Source organism: Hakea prostrata, chromosome 11 (genome assembly GCF_041222555.1).
Source record: "Hakea prostrata isolate BN-2017 chromosome 11, UWA_Hpros_2, whole genome shotgun sequence".
NCBI classification, from domain to species: Eukaryota; Viridiplantae; Streptophyta; class Magnoliopsida; order Proteales; family Proteaceae; genus Hakea; species Hakea prostrata.
In genome coordinates, this window is record NC_142610.1 from 3,331,762 (window position 1) to 3,344,027 (window position 12,266).

Consider the following 12,266-nt stretch of genomic DNA (forward strand, 5'->3'; position numbering starts at 1 on the left):
CATGAAAGTTCTCCATCCGAAACTCGATTCCGGCAGAATACCCTGTATCCCGAATTTAGCAAATGAATCTCGAACTCTAAAATATCCAGTATCTTCTAACATAAATCATGAAATGTAGGCATAGAAGCTCAAATTTTCGGAGATCCAACATCAAATATCACCGAACCCTTTTCCTGATTCCACCGAATCTCGAAGAATGCATCGTCTTCGTGGAAGTTACTTTCATTGATCAATGCCAGGCATCAGCCACCATGATCTTTTCTGCTAGTTGTTAGTTAGTTATTTATTCTCGTTCCTGGGATTTATGATCCTATTGGGAAGACGGAGTAACTGATTCATTGAAAGATGTTCATGGACTTGCAGAAAGAGCGGGGTTCAATGACTTGAAAACTTTGAATGTATCTTCTATCTCAACTGTTTGCGTGACTTTTGCGATGGGTTCCGCGCGTGGTTTAACCGTTCGAAACAAGGGAAGTCACACGCGACTCATGTTCGTCAATTCCACTAAGGTTTGGTTGATTTTTTTTAATTTTTTTTTCCTTTCTGAATTTATCAAGGAGAATTAAAGGAAAAGTATATAAAAAAAATAAAGCATCTAGTGATGAAAAGAGAAGAATATATAAAATATATATATTTATAAGTGTCGTCAAATGGGTGCAAATTCATGAGAGTTTGGGCTTTTAACCGCTTAACTAACTCATCATTGGCAGAAAAAAAAAAGAATATAGAAACAAATGGATAACTATTGATGCCCTTTGTGCTATAGTTTATTACTAATCAAATATTATTTTTGTTAAGAGACCGTCCAGATTTTATGTGTAATAAAAAAATTATTAGAATACTAAAGAGTTGGTTCTGATGAGATAAATAAGTAATAATAAACCTCGATTTATTTTGAAGTTATTAAAAAATACATGCTACCGAATCATCATTAACTAAATGGAGCTTAAGATATAGAAAAATCAGGATAAAAACTGAGGTTAAATTAGTAATTTTAAAAAGTCTAGAAGACAAACATAGAAAAACATTTCGCCGAATATTAGCCAAACGATTCGGCATTTAGCGATTTTTTTAGAGCGAAACTGACTTGAACAAAAATTGACAAAGGCGATAAAAACCGATAATTCGCTGAATTTTCCACGATTTTACAACCTATTTTTCCTGAATTTGTTTCTCTTTTCTAGAGCTCCCATATATATATACTAGTAATGACGCACGTGTAATGTGTTGTTAAATATAATTTTCTATTTTTATGTAATTTATTCTTAAAAATATTTATGTTTCTCTTCGAGTTAAATTTTAATTTAATACCTATATATTTGAGATGCCTAGCAATAAAGAGGTAAATGACATTTCTAAACAGCTAGCAAAATAAAAGAGATACTAATCGTAAAATTAATAGGCCTAGTAAAAATTATTAATTTCTAAATGGTTAGGCCTTATTAATTATTATTTGATCTAACACTGTGAGAAGAATCTAAGAAAGTGGAAGCATTGCAAGAAATCATGAAGGCACCAAATGCTCTCTACCGGGTGAAGGAGAAACAACCACCCAAGGTCATTGTAGAGAGTAATAAAGAAGGTCTCATTGCTACCCTACTGAACAGTGAAAAATCTATCTTCTAAACCTGATGGAAATTCTTAATCACTACAATTGAAGTTTGCATTTGGACCTCGATTGACCCAAAGTGTAAAGATCATTAATTGTTGCTATTCCCAAATTTTAATTATAAAGTAGAGACAAATCTGGATCTACAAGTTAGCAAAATTACAAAGAAAGGTGAAAAGATAATCGATGTGCAAGCTAGTGAAGCAAAAGAAGAACTAAAAACAACACAACACCACCAGCTTTTCTCCTCCGTAATCTGTACACCACAACAAACTCTAGTTATCTACTGTGGTTGCTGGATCGGGCGAGGAAAAACCTTCACATTCACAATTCCAACTAGCGTCTGTGCATATCTCAGTGCTTCTGCTAATCTTCTTGATCTCCATTTCAGTCCGGCCAAAGTCACTAAATCCTGTACATCTTTCTCCTCTTCTGTAAACGAGAAAAGAGATGAAGCAAAACCTAATAAAACGCCTCCCTCTGCATAAATTTGATTTTGTGAGGTAAATCAGCACCAAATGGCCGCAACACTCGGTTTGAGAATTTAACTCGTTTACGTGCAAGTCGTCATCCATGTCCACAGAAACTGTCTTGCCATGACAAAGATCTCTAATTTCTAGAAAAGGCATATAACAATCTAAGAGATAAAAAACCATTTTTTTAATCTGTTCTGAATCTTTCATGAATAACTTAACAAACATCGCACAAAGCTTAATCAACAAGGTTTCTACAGGAAGGGGAAAAAAAATCTCACATAAGTTACAGAAGTTTCATGGGCAATGCAAATTAATCAACTCTTCTTTTTCACCAAAATCCTAGCTTCTCACTATTATAAACATTAAAAAAACTTAGGATGTCACATTGGAACATGCATTTGGTTGCAACAGGCAATACCTTCCTTCATGTTTATTGTATTTTGGGAGAGTCGCTTCTTCAACATCTGCTTTCTGAACTTCCATTCTATATTATTCTTGTAGATTGGAAATTTCTCAGCCGTTTCCAGTGCATGTGTTTCATAGAGTGTAATTACTGTTATGATTCTTATGAAATGTCATTAAGACACCAATAATTAAGTAGACCTACATAGTGTCACTTGCATGCATCGTCAACAAGAAACTGAAAATTGAAGACCAACCACACAAAGAATCCTAACTCGAAAGCATGCTTAAAGATAAGACAAGGAACTACAACATGAAAGCCCAAACCTTTCCTTCAAGGTTATGTTGTAATATTAGTCCCACATCGACTGATGTGGGAATATGTGGAGAGGAAGAGGCTATAAAAGAATGCCTCTTCCTTCTTCTTTAATCATCCCAAATATCTTCTCTCTTGGATATTTATTTTCTCTCTTGCCCATATATTATTGTGTCTTTCTTTTCTCTTAGTTGTTATTATTGTGTTCTTCTTTTCTCTTATTTGTTGATTGTTCTATTCGGTGGGTTCTTCACCATTCTTGCACGATACCGCTCTACTTGATCATCACTGTTTCGTTTGATCTTGTAAAACCCATTTGTTACCAATGGGCTTCCTTCCGTGCGGTAAAGGTACAAGCTCCCACGTCTTATTCTTATGAAAAGCTTCTAGTTCTTCCTGCACAGCTGCCATCCAAAGTGACGCTTCTGAGCTATCAATCGCTTCTCTGAATGTTGATGGCTCACCATCTTCGTTAGGAAGACAGTATGCAATGTTGCTCTCCATAATATAATCAGACTGCCAGGTTGGTGTATGTCTTTCACGAGGTGACCGTCGAACTTCTACAGTTGTAGACTCAACTGGTACTTGTTCCTCATTTTTCTGATTCTGCTCCTGAACTGTTGTACTCTCCGGAATTTCTATTGAAATGCTACTCACATCTTCCTTTTGCAGCTTATCTTCTCGCAAAAATGACATCTCTCGCGATGACGACCTTGTGGGCAGTGGGATCCCACAATCGATACCCCTTGACTCCATCAAGCATTTCACAAGAATCTGCATTTTACGGATTTTGGATCCAACTTCGAAATTTCTTGGGGATGATACATCACGTACACAGGACTCCCAAATGTGTGCAGGCGTGAATAATCAACTGGCTTGCCAGTCCACATCTCCATCGGTGTCTTCAAATCAATCGATCTTGTTGGTGATCGATTAATCACATAGCAGGCAGTGTTTACGGCTTCTGCCCAAAAGGACTTAGCCATACTTGCAGTTCTCAACATAGCTCTCGTTCTTTCGAGTAGAGTTCTATTCAACCGCTCGCTACTCCATTCTCGTTGAGGAGTGTAAGCCACCGTGAGTTGTCTCTTGATGCCTTCTTGATTACAAAACTCAAAGAAGTCATCCCCTGTATATTCACCGCCATTGTCTGTCCTGAGGCACTTGATTTTCTTCTCAGTTTCTCGTTCAACTTGCGCTTTGAATGTTTTGAAAACTGAAAACACATCTGACTTCTTCTTGATAGGAAACACCCAACATCTTCTGAAATAATCATCAATGAAAGATACATAGTACCTTGCTCCTCCCGAGAGATGTAACCGGTGCTTGCCATACATCGGAGTGAACTAATTCCATAATACTTTTACTCCTAGAATCAGATGCATTAAACTTCAATATATGCTGCTTGCTTGTAACACAGTGCTCACAAAAGGGTAATGAAACCTTTGTGAGACCCGGGAGTAATTTCTGTTCTGCGAGAACCTTCAACCCTTGCTCTGACATGTGGGCCAATTTTCGATGCCACACTTTTGTCATCTCTTCTGCGCATCACGGTTGATGCAACCGATGCTTCGCCTCCAGGACATGTTTCTCCCATTACTTCGTACAAATTTGCGGCGCCCCTTTCAGCTTTCATTACAACTAGCGCTCCTTTGACGATCCTCATCATTCCATTTTGGATGCGTGTCTTGCACCCAATTTCATCTAATTGTCCCAAAGACAATAGATTCTTCTTTAAGCCCTTCACATGCCGCACATTTTGAATAGTGCGTACCATACCATCGTACATCTTCAACTTGATGGTGCCAACTCCAACAATCTCCAAGGCATGATCATTTCCCATGTACACGGACCACTGTAGAGATAGGTTCATAAGTTTGAAACCAATCTCTGCGAGAGGTCATGTGCCATGTTGCTCCCGAATCCAAGATCCAAGCATCACTATGTTCCAATCTATCCTTGGCTGCCATTGCTGATTCGCTGTAAAGAATATCTCCTTCAGCAATGCACCCTTGAGATGTCTCTGCCTTATCTACACCCTTTTTGAATCGACACTCTTTTTTGAAGTGTCCCCTTTTGCCACAATTGTAGCACTTGAAATTCTTCTTACCCTGGATTTTGACCTCCCTTGATTGTGACTCCCACTTTGGAATCACGTTCCGTTGACCTTCCTCGAGTCATAGACAAAGCTTCTGCTTGTTGTGAGCTTGCCTGTCTATCTTCCCTGCCTTTTCGTCTACTTTCTTCTTCAAGAATTGTAGCAGTGACATCATCAAATACCAAATAATCAGAGAGGATATTACTGGTTAAATTGATAATGATTGGGTCATATGAATCTGGAAGACTTTGGAGTAGAATTTCAGCACGTTCATGTGGTGAAACATTATGTCCCAACGTTGAAAGTTGAGAACATAACGAAATCAGAGTATGTAAGTGCTCAGAATCGATGTAAATTCTGACATCCATAAGGTATACAACTTTCTCTTCAAAAAGATTTTGTTGTGAAGTGATTTGGCTTCATACAATTTGATGAGATGATCCCAAACCTCCTTAGCAGTTTTCTTTTCTTCTACGCCCGCTAAAATATCATCTGATAATGCTAGATGCAAATCAGAAAGAGCGATCGCATCTATTCTGTTCCACTTTTCGTTGTCTGTGAACTCCGCCGGCCGAACACTGATGGCTTCCAGGCAGTTATCTTTTATCAATAATGCCTTCATCTTCAATTTCCATAATGAGAATTTCGTGCCGTCAAACTTGCCGATGTCAATTTTTGCTGCCATTGCTTCTATCACGAGCTGTTGTTGGCTGCAGAATAACTCCCACTATTTCACGTGAAACTTGTCTTCTCAGGTTATCTCCAACTGGTATATGGTTGAACCAAAATGCACCAGGAAAATTTCCAGGAAAGACTGGAGGGACACAAGCGGTCCGCTTAAAAACCAGACTCCTTAGACAAAATTTTCCTAGACATGCACTTAATCACCCAATACACCTTTCTAGGATACCCGAAAAGAAACCACGTGAAATTGCGACTTCTGCAGCACCTCCGTAGGATGAAAAACAATATCTTACTTATTTTTCTGATATGAAGGATCCACCTAAGTGGCAATCACAGAGCATACTATAAGTAGATACTCACACCCTAAACCAAACAAACAAACCCCCCAAGGAATTTTCCTTTTCGATGTGGAAGCTCGGGACTATGCCGCAACCACAGAGCATACTTCGAGAAAACCTCGCTCTCGATACCCTTTGTCGGGTTATGAAGAACCCACCGAATAGAACAATCAGCAAATAAGAGAAAAGAAGAACACAATAATAACAACTAAGAGAAAAGAAAGACACAATAATATATGGACAAGAGAGAAAATAAATATCCAAGAGAGAAAATATTTGGGATGATTAAAGAAGAAGGAAGATGCATTCTTTTATAGCCTCTTCCTCTCCACATATTCCCACATCAGTCGATGTGGGACTAATATTACAACAGGTTAAAATATTTATCAAAATCTCAGTTCCTGGATTGCCTGCATCTTCAGAATCTCGGCTCCTACCACCAATATTGGCACAAACATAACAAAATCGAAGCTATGATAACTAAAGAAAAATATTTATTAAAAAGAACATTAAATTTTTTTTTTTGGTAAAAAAAAAGAACATAAATTCAGTAACAATGAGCATAAACATAAATGCGGAAGAAGAATCTAGAGCAATAAGAAAACTATGAGAGAAATTGCAGAACAGATAAGTCATCAAAACTGGCAGATATACCTAAAGCGACTCCTTTCCCTTGATCTTGACCTTGATCGTGATCTCGTAAGGCAACCTCTAGGGGGGGACCTCGAGTGAGAGGAGGATGGAGACCTGAGATTACAATTACCAAATAATTATTAGCTTCTGTTATGTACCAGTCATTGCAATTCAAGTGGCAAAAATTGTAACTTCAATGTAGAATGACTACCTTCCTGCTCTTGAGTAGGACATCTAGAAGAAAAACAAGGAGTAATGAATTAGTATCCAAACGCCATAGTATCAACACGAGAATCAAACTCTACGTGAGAAAGGATAAAGCTCTTAGAGAAAAACCAGAATTTGCAGCCTAAAAATGAACAACGACTGAATTTAGTTTCCACAAAGTATGGACCTTAGATTTATAGCCAATGGCAAGTTGGCTATAAATAGAAAGAGATCCAAGAGGTTGACATTAGCAGGTGCATGAAAGGGATCCTAATTAAACTGGGTATTCGTCAAACCTCTTATCTTCGATTATAGGATCATGCAACATTGGATCCAGTACTTCAAGCTGTTGTTGGTACTCTCATAAAGTTTTGGTCATGCCATGTTTTATATTATGTAGTTACACTTATATAAAATTATATATTACACTTAATAGGGGGAAAATTTGTCATCTCAATAGCCCTCAACCCAGTAATAAATGGTTGTTCAAAGTGATTCAGGTTGAATCTACTCACAGATTCAAGGTAACCAAACAGTTTTTTAAATAGATTCACTTTTAGAATCAGGGTAACCAAACAGTTTTTCTGACAGATTCACTTTCAGAATCAGGGTAACCAAATGGTTTTTCGGACAGATTCACTTTCCCGGAATCAGGGTAACCAAACAGTTTTTTTTTTACGAATATGATTCTACAGAACCTAATTACACAGACTCATGATTCCCTACAGAAGCGGACTCCAGGGAATTGCGGAACCAAACGCCCCCTAAGGTTCTGGCGACAACACAATATAATGCAACAGAACAAATACAAATTTTTTTCCCCCCTTTATTGGGTAAAAAGAATAACAAAGATTTAAATAAGAGAAAAAGAGAGAAGGAAACGAAATTTCGGTCTCTAACCTAAACTGAAAGCTTAGAAAAATAGGATAATAAATTTAACTAAAATTCAGAGACTTAAAGCATATAATAAGTTGCAAAAAAATACAAAAATGAAATTAGAAGGTAGAGAAAACACATTTGAAATATTAAAGAATCACCAAAGATAATGAAAATTTTATTCGACTGTTATAAACGATGAAGAAGTACATGCTGACTCAGCTCTCGACTTACAAATCACATACAGGACACATTGCTGTCTCATCATCATCTTCATCCTATATGATTGCAGAAACGTTTCAGGCACAGATGGATATAAGCAATGGAGATTGAATGCTTGAATTCAAAATCTATTCAACCCAGTATATTTGATTTGAATGCGAATACAATCAATCACATGCATTGCATTCTTCCAGAATTCTGCTCATTTGGATTGACCATTTCTTTGTGTTTTTCTACACATCTCCGAAGACACAAAACCCAATGAAAAGAAACCAAATTTCTCATCTCGAACAATCCAGAATTCAGTTATGTCACTTGGGTTGCTTTTTCTAATCACATAATCTTCCATGATATATGTGAAATGTGTATAAACTCCCCCTTTCCAATAAAAAAAAAAATAAAAAATAAAAAATAAAAAAAAAAGCTATATTTTCTATAAAACCAGCCATGAAAGCATGGAAAAGAGTATAAGAAAGATCAGCAGTTCTGTTTTCTCCATCTCTGTCCTTTTGTATGCGAGGTCTGAAAAGAATTCACTGCTTGGAGTTGGTGTCGGATGCCATGGCAGACGACCAAAAATCAGCTCCATTAGTGTTGGCCACCTTAGTAGTCCATGCTACTGGCACCAAACACAAACCTCTGCTTCTCAAATCATACTTTGATTCATCTTCTTCAGCCCTATTTCCCTTCTTGCATGAAAGAGACAAGCATCACCAATTGCAACAAAAACATGGATTCTATTAATGAGGCAACAATTAAGTTTAATAAGATCATAACAATTAACAATTCCAAAGTGAAAAAACTAAAGAACTGGGAATATATATTTACATGAGACGATGGCAGTTTCTGCATATATGGAGAACTCAGAACCTGTCACAAACAAAACACAGAGAAATAATTTCTCAGCTTTTATTATATAAACAAGCTGTTTACCTTCGTTGCTTCTGGTCACCCCCACCACTAGTGGAGATTAGGCAATTACCTGAACTTGGTCATGCAGAAATTAGATGTATCCCGCAGTCTCATGAAGAACAGACGCTGTGTCTGTTTGTACAATCCAAAATTACAAAACCCCAGATAATTGAAACGAAAAAGAGAAGGAAGAAATCTCAATCAATCAGTGAGATTTACTTTCATTATATCTCACCTTCCCGAAAGGAGAAACAAGTTGCTGCAATGCTGTAATCCATTCTCCAATATTCTCCTTTTTCGTCTATCAATCCAGAGAAGAGAGATTTCAACACAGACATCCCCAAACTGGTATTTATACTTTTTAAAAATACAATAACCAAATTAATTAAGATTATTGCAACCATTTCTCTGACCTTTGTAGGCCCAGTTGAGGTGGGGTTCTCTGTTTTAGCCTTTTGTTCCTTTTTCAGGCACAGTCTGTCGTCGGAAGAAAAAGAGAGAAAATGGAACTAATGAAGGGTAGAGATCCTCATCTTCTCTTCCTCCAGTTTAGTGTTTCTTTCTCTTACAGTAAATGCTATAAACTGATAAACGGATTTGGGGTTTTGTCTGTACACGATTTAGTTAACTGTTTGGAAATTTAAATATCGTTAGTTATTTGACAAATTACATTTTTGGATATTCTTTTTTAATGACTTAAAGATTTAGTAGTTTTAGAAGGTATGGGTATTTTGGGAAATGAAATGTATACTACTTTTAGTGGAGTGTTTTAACTACTTTTAGTGGAGTAGTGTAACTTTAGATACATGTTAATTTACGATTATAGAATTTCGACTATCAATGGAAATTTAAATCTCGTTTAGAATTTCAACTATCAATTTTATTATATCTAATCATAATCATTTAATTTTATTTTTGAATCCCTAAACTTTCTCATAAAGTTTCCATTCATATTAATAGCAATTTTAAGTTTTATTAGTTGGATGTTTAAATATGTTTAAATTTCTGCCATTAATATTATTATTTATAATCATGATCATTGATTTTTTTTTTAAATTAATTTATGATAAATCACGATTTGGGGTTTAGCCAGCACACGATTTAGTTAACTGTTGGAAATTTAAATCTCGTTTAGTTATTTGGCAAATTATATTTTTGGATATTCTTTTTTGATGACTTAAAGGTTTAGTAGTTTTAGAAGGTCAGGGTGTTTTGGGAAGTGAAATGTAGCCATCCTCCCTCAGTTCGTGCTTTTATAATAGTAGTATGATTAATCTTATTTCTTGCATTCTTGCCATATTTTCCTTCGATTTTCAATATACAGCAATAGGTCTCACTTCATTCTTGACGGATATAGCATTTTTTGCGACGATAAAGTGGGGTTTCACATAGATCTGGGAGTTTGTGGAGGTTTTCATTTGAGAGGTAACCATTGCTCTCCAAATTATTATTTTTTTCAAACTTGAAGAGATGATGATGATGATGACGGTGGTCTTGGTAGTGGTGGAGGAGTACAAAAGCAATTACATGTTCCATTATCAGAGACACAACATCCCTCGAAAAGATACACTGGAGAGACTCAATACACGCATACCACCCAAGATGACGGTTATGGTGCGATTCATTGTGGTCATACTATGAGCTACACTAGGCTAGGGAGGGGGCCACGGGGAGGAGCAGTAGCATATGCATGGCTATGGTTATAGTGACAATACTTGATTGTATGGCACATACGACCATTTCGATCTGACGGACAGCTTGTTGAGAGAGATGGAGTCCATGAGCTTAGAAGAGTCCATAGGCTTCACATATTCTTATGACTATGGGGTTTATAGTTATAGTGTTCCTCATGCTCATAGACGCGATGGTATATACCCATCTTCTAGGAATTCACACTACTATGGGTAAAATAATGGATCATCCATGAGCATGGATGACTCTAGAAGCGCCACATGGACCACATCTACTAATGGGGCTATGATGGTTGGGGTCGTCATCATCAAAGTGTCCCAATTATCCCTCCCAATGGCTCTAGAAAACTAGTATGTTGTGTTGAGGTATTTGAGTCATACCCAATTAGGTTGAGGTACTCAAGTTATACCCAACTTATTGTTGAGGTACTTAAGTTATACCCAACTTATTGTTGAGGTATTTGGGTCATACTCAACTTATGTTCTAATATGAGCCATCAGATTAGTTACGATCTAACAGTGTAATGGGCCTTGTAGGAGAGTCCAATTACCAATAGATTTCAGTATTTATTCTATAAATACTAGCTGGAAGCAGCGGTCTGGGTATTCCAAACTAGATACTCAGGGTGTAATGCTTTAAGCAACCTCATGCTTAAACCCTAACCCTAACAATCTTAAAGCATTATACTTCACAATCTTACCAAATTATCTGAAATATGTACATTGTCATGAATGCTAACAATGGCTAGATCATATTCGAAACACTTCAAAATACCATAGAATTTTGGATTAAGACCTACCTATAATAGTAAGAGGAGACAAATTAGGCTAAGACAGGCCGTGCTGAATTATCTTATTGAATAAGGAGTGATCTCTTTGATTGATGTAAGATCAAAGAAGAACATGGCAGATGCCCTTACAAAGGGATTAGACAAAGATCGAACATTCAAAATTGTGGGGGAAATGGGGTTAAAGACCACATAGGTAGGTCTTAATCCAAAATTCTATGGTATTTTGAAGTGTTTCGAATATGATCTAGCCATTGTTAGCATTCATGACAATGTACATATTTCAGATAATTTGGTAAGATTGTGAAGTATAAAGCTTTGTGAAGTCATTCCACTTTGATGATGTAGCAACCTTTATATGAAGCTTGATTACCTTATTATTCCAAACAAGAAATATGGAAATTGTTAAATATGTTTCAATGATGTTATTTTTATCTATATATCATTCCACATCTGATGATATGTCTTCCATAAAAGATTTGTCATTCCAATTTTGATGACACAATCAACAACTATGTTGGACAAGATGATTATAACATTTCAAATAGAAACATGGTATGGTTCTTGGTAAAAAAAACCATTTAGATCTTGTTCTTGTAGAGAAACTTGATGAGAATGCAAATGTTCTTTCAGTCATTATGTGGAAATGTACTAAGTTCTTTTAGTAGAACTAGATACTTGTATATATATATATTGTCTAAATGATTGGATTCATTTTCTTATGAAATTCATTGACAATTTACAGGAAATGACGAAAATGGAGGAGAGCAACTTAATCTGGAGCTCGACGAGGATGATTTACTTGATGAGTAAAATCGCTCAAGGCTAGAAGGAACTATTAATTGTCCATACAAATTAAATAGTTTATATAGAACCTTAATTTGATTTCATTTTGTTTAGATCGATTCTAAAACAAATGATTCTATTCTGAAGTATTCATTTGAATTTAATTGGATATTATTCAATTTGGAAAGTTATGAATGATTCTGTATTGAGTTTGAACTTTACATTTCT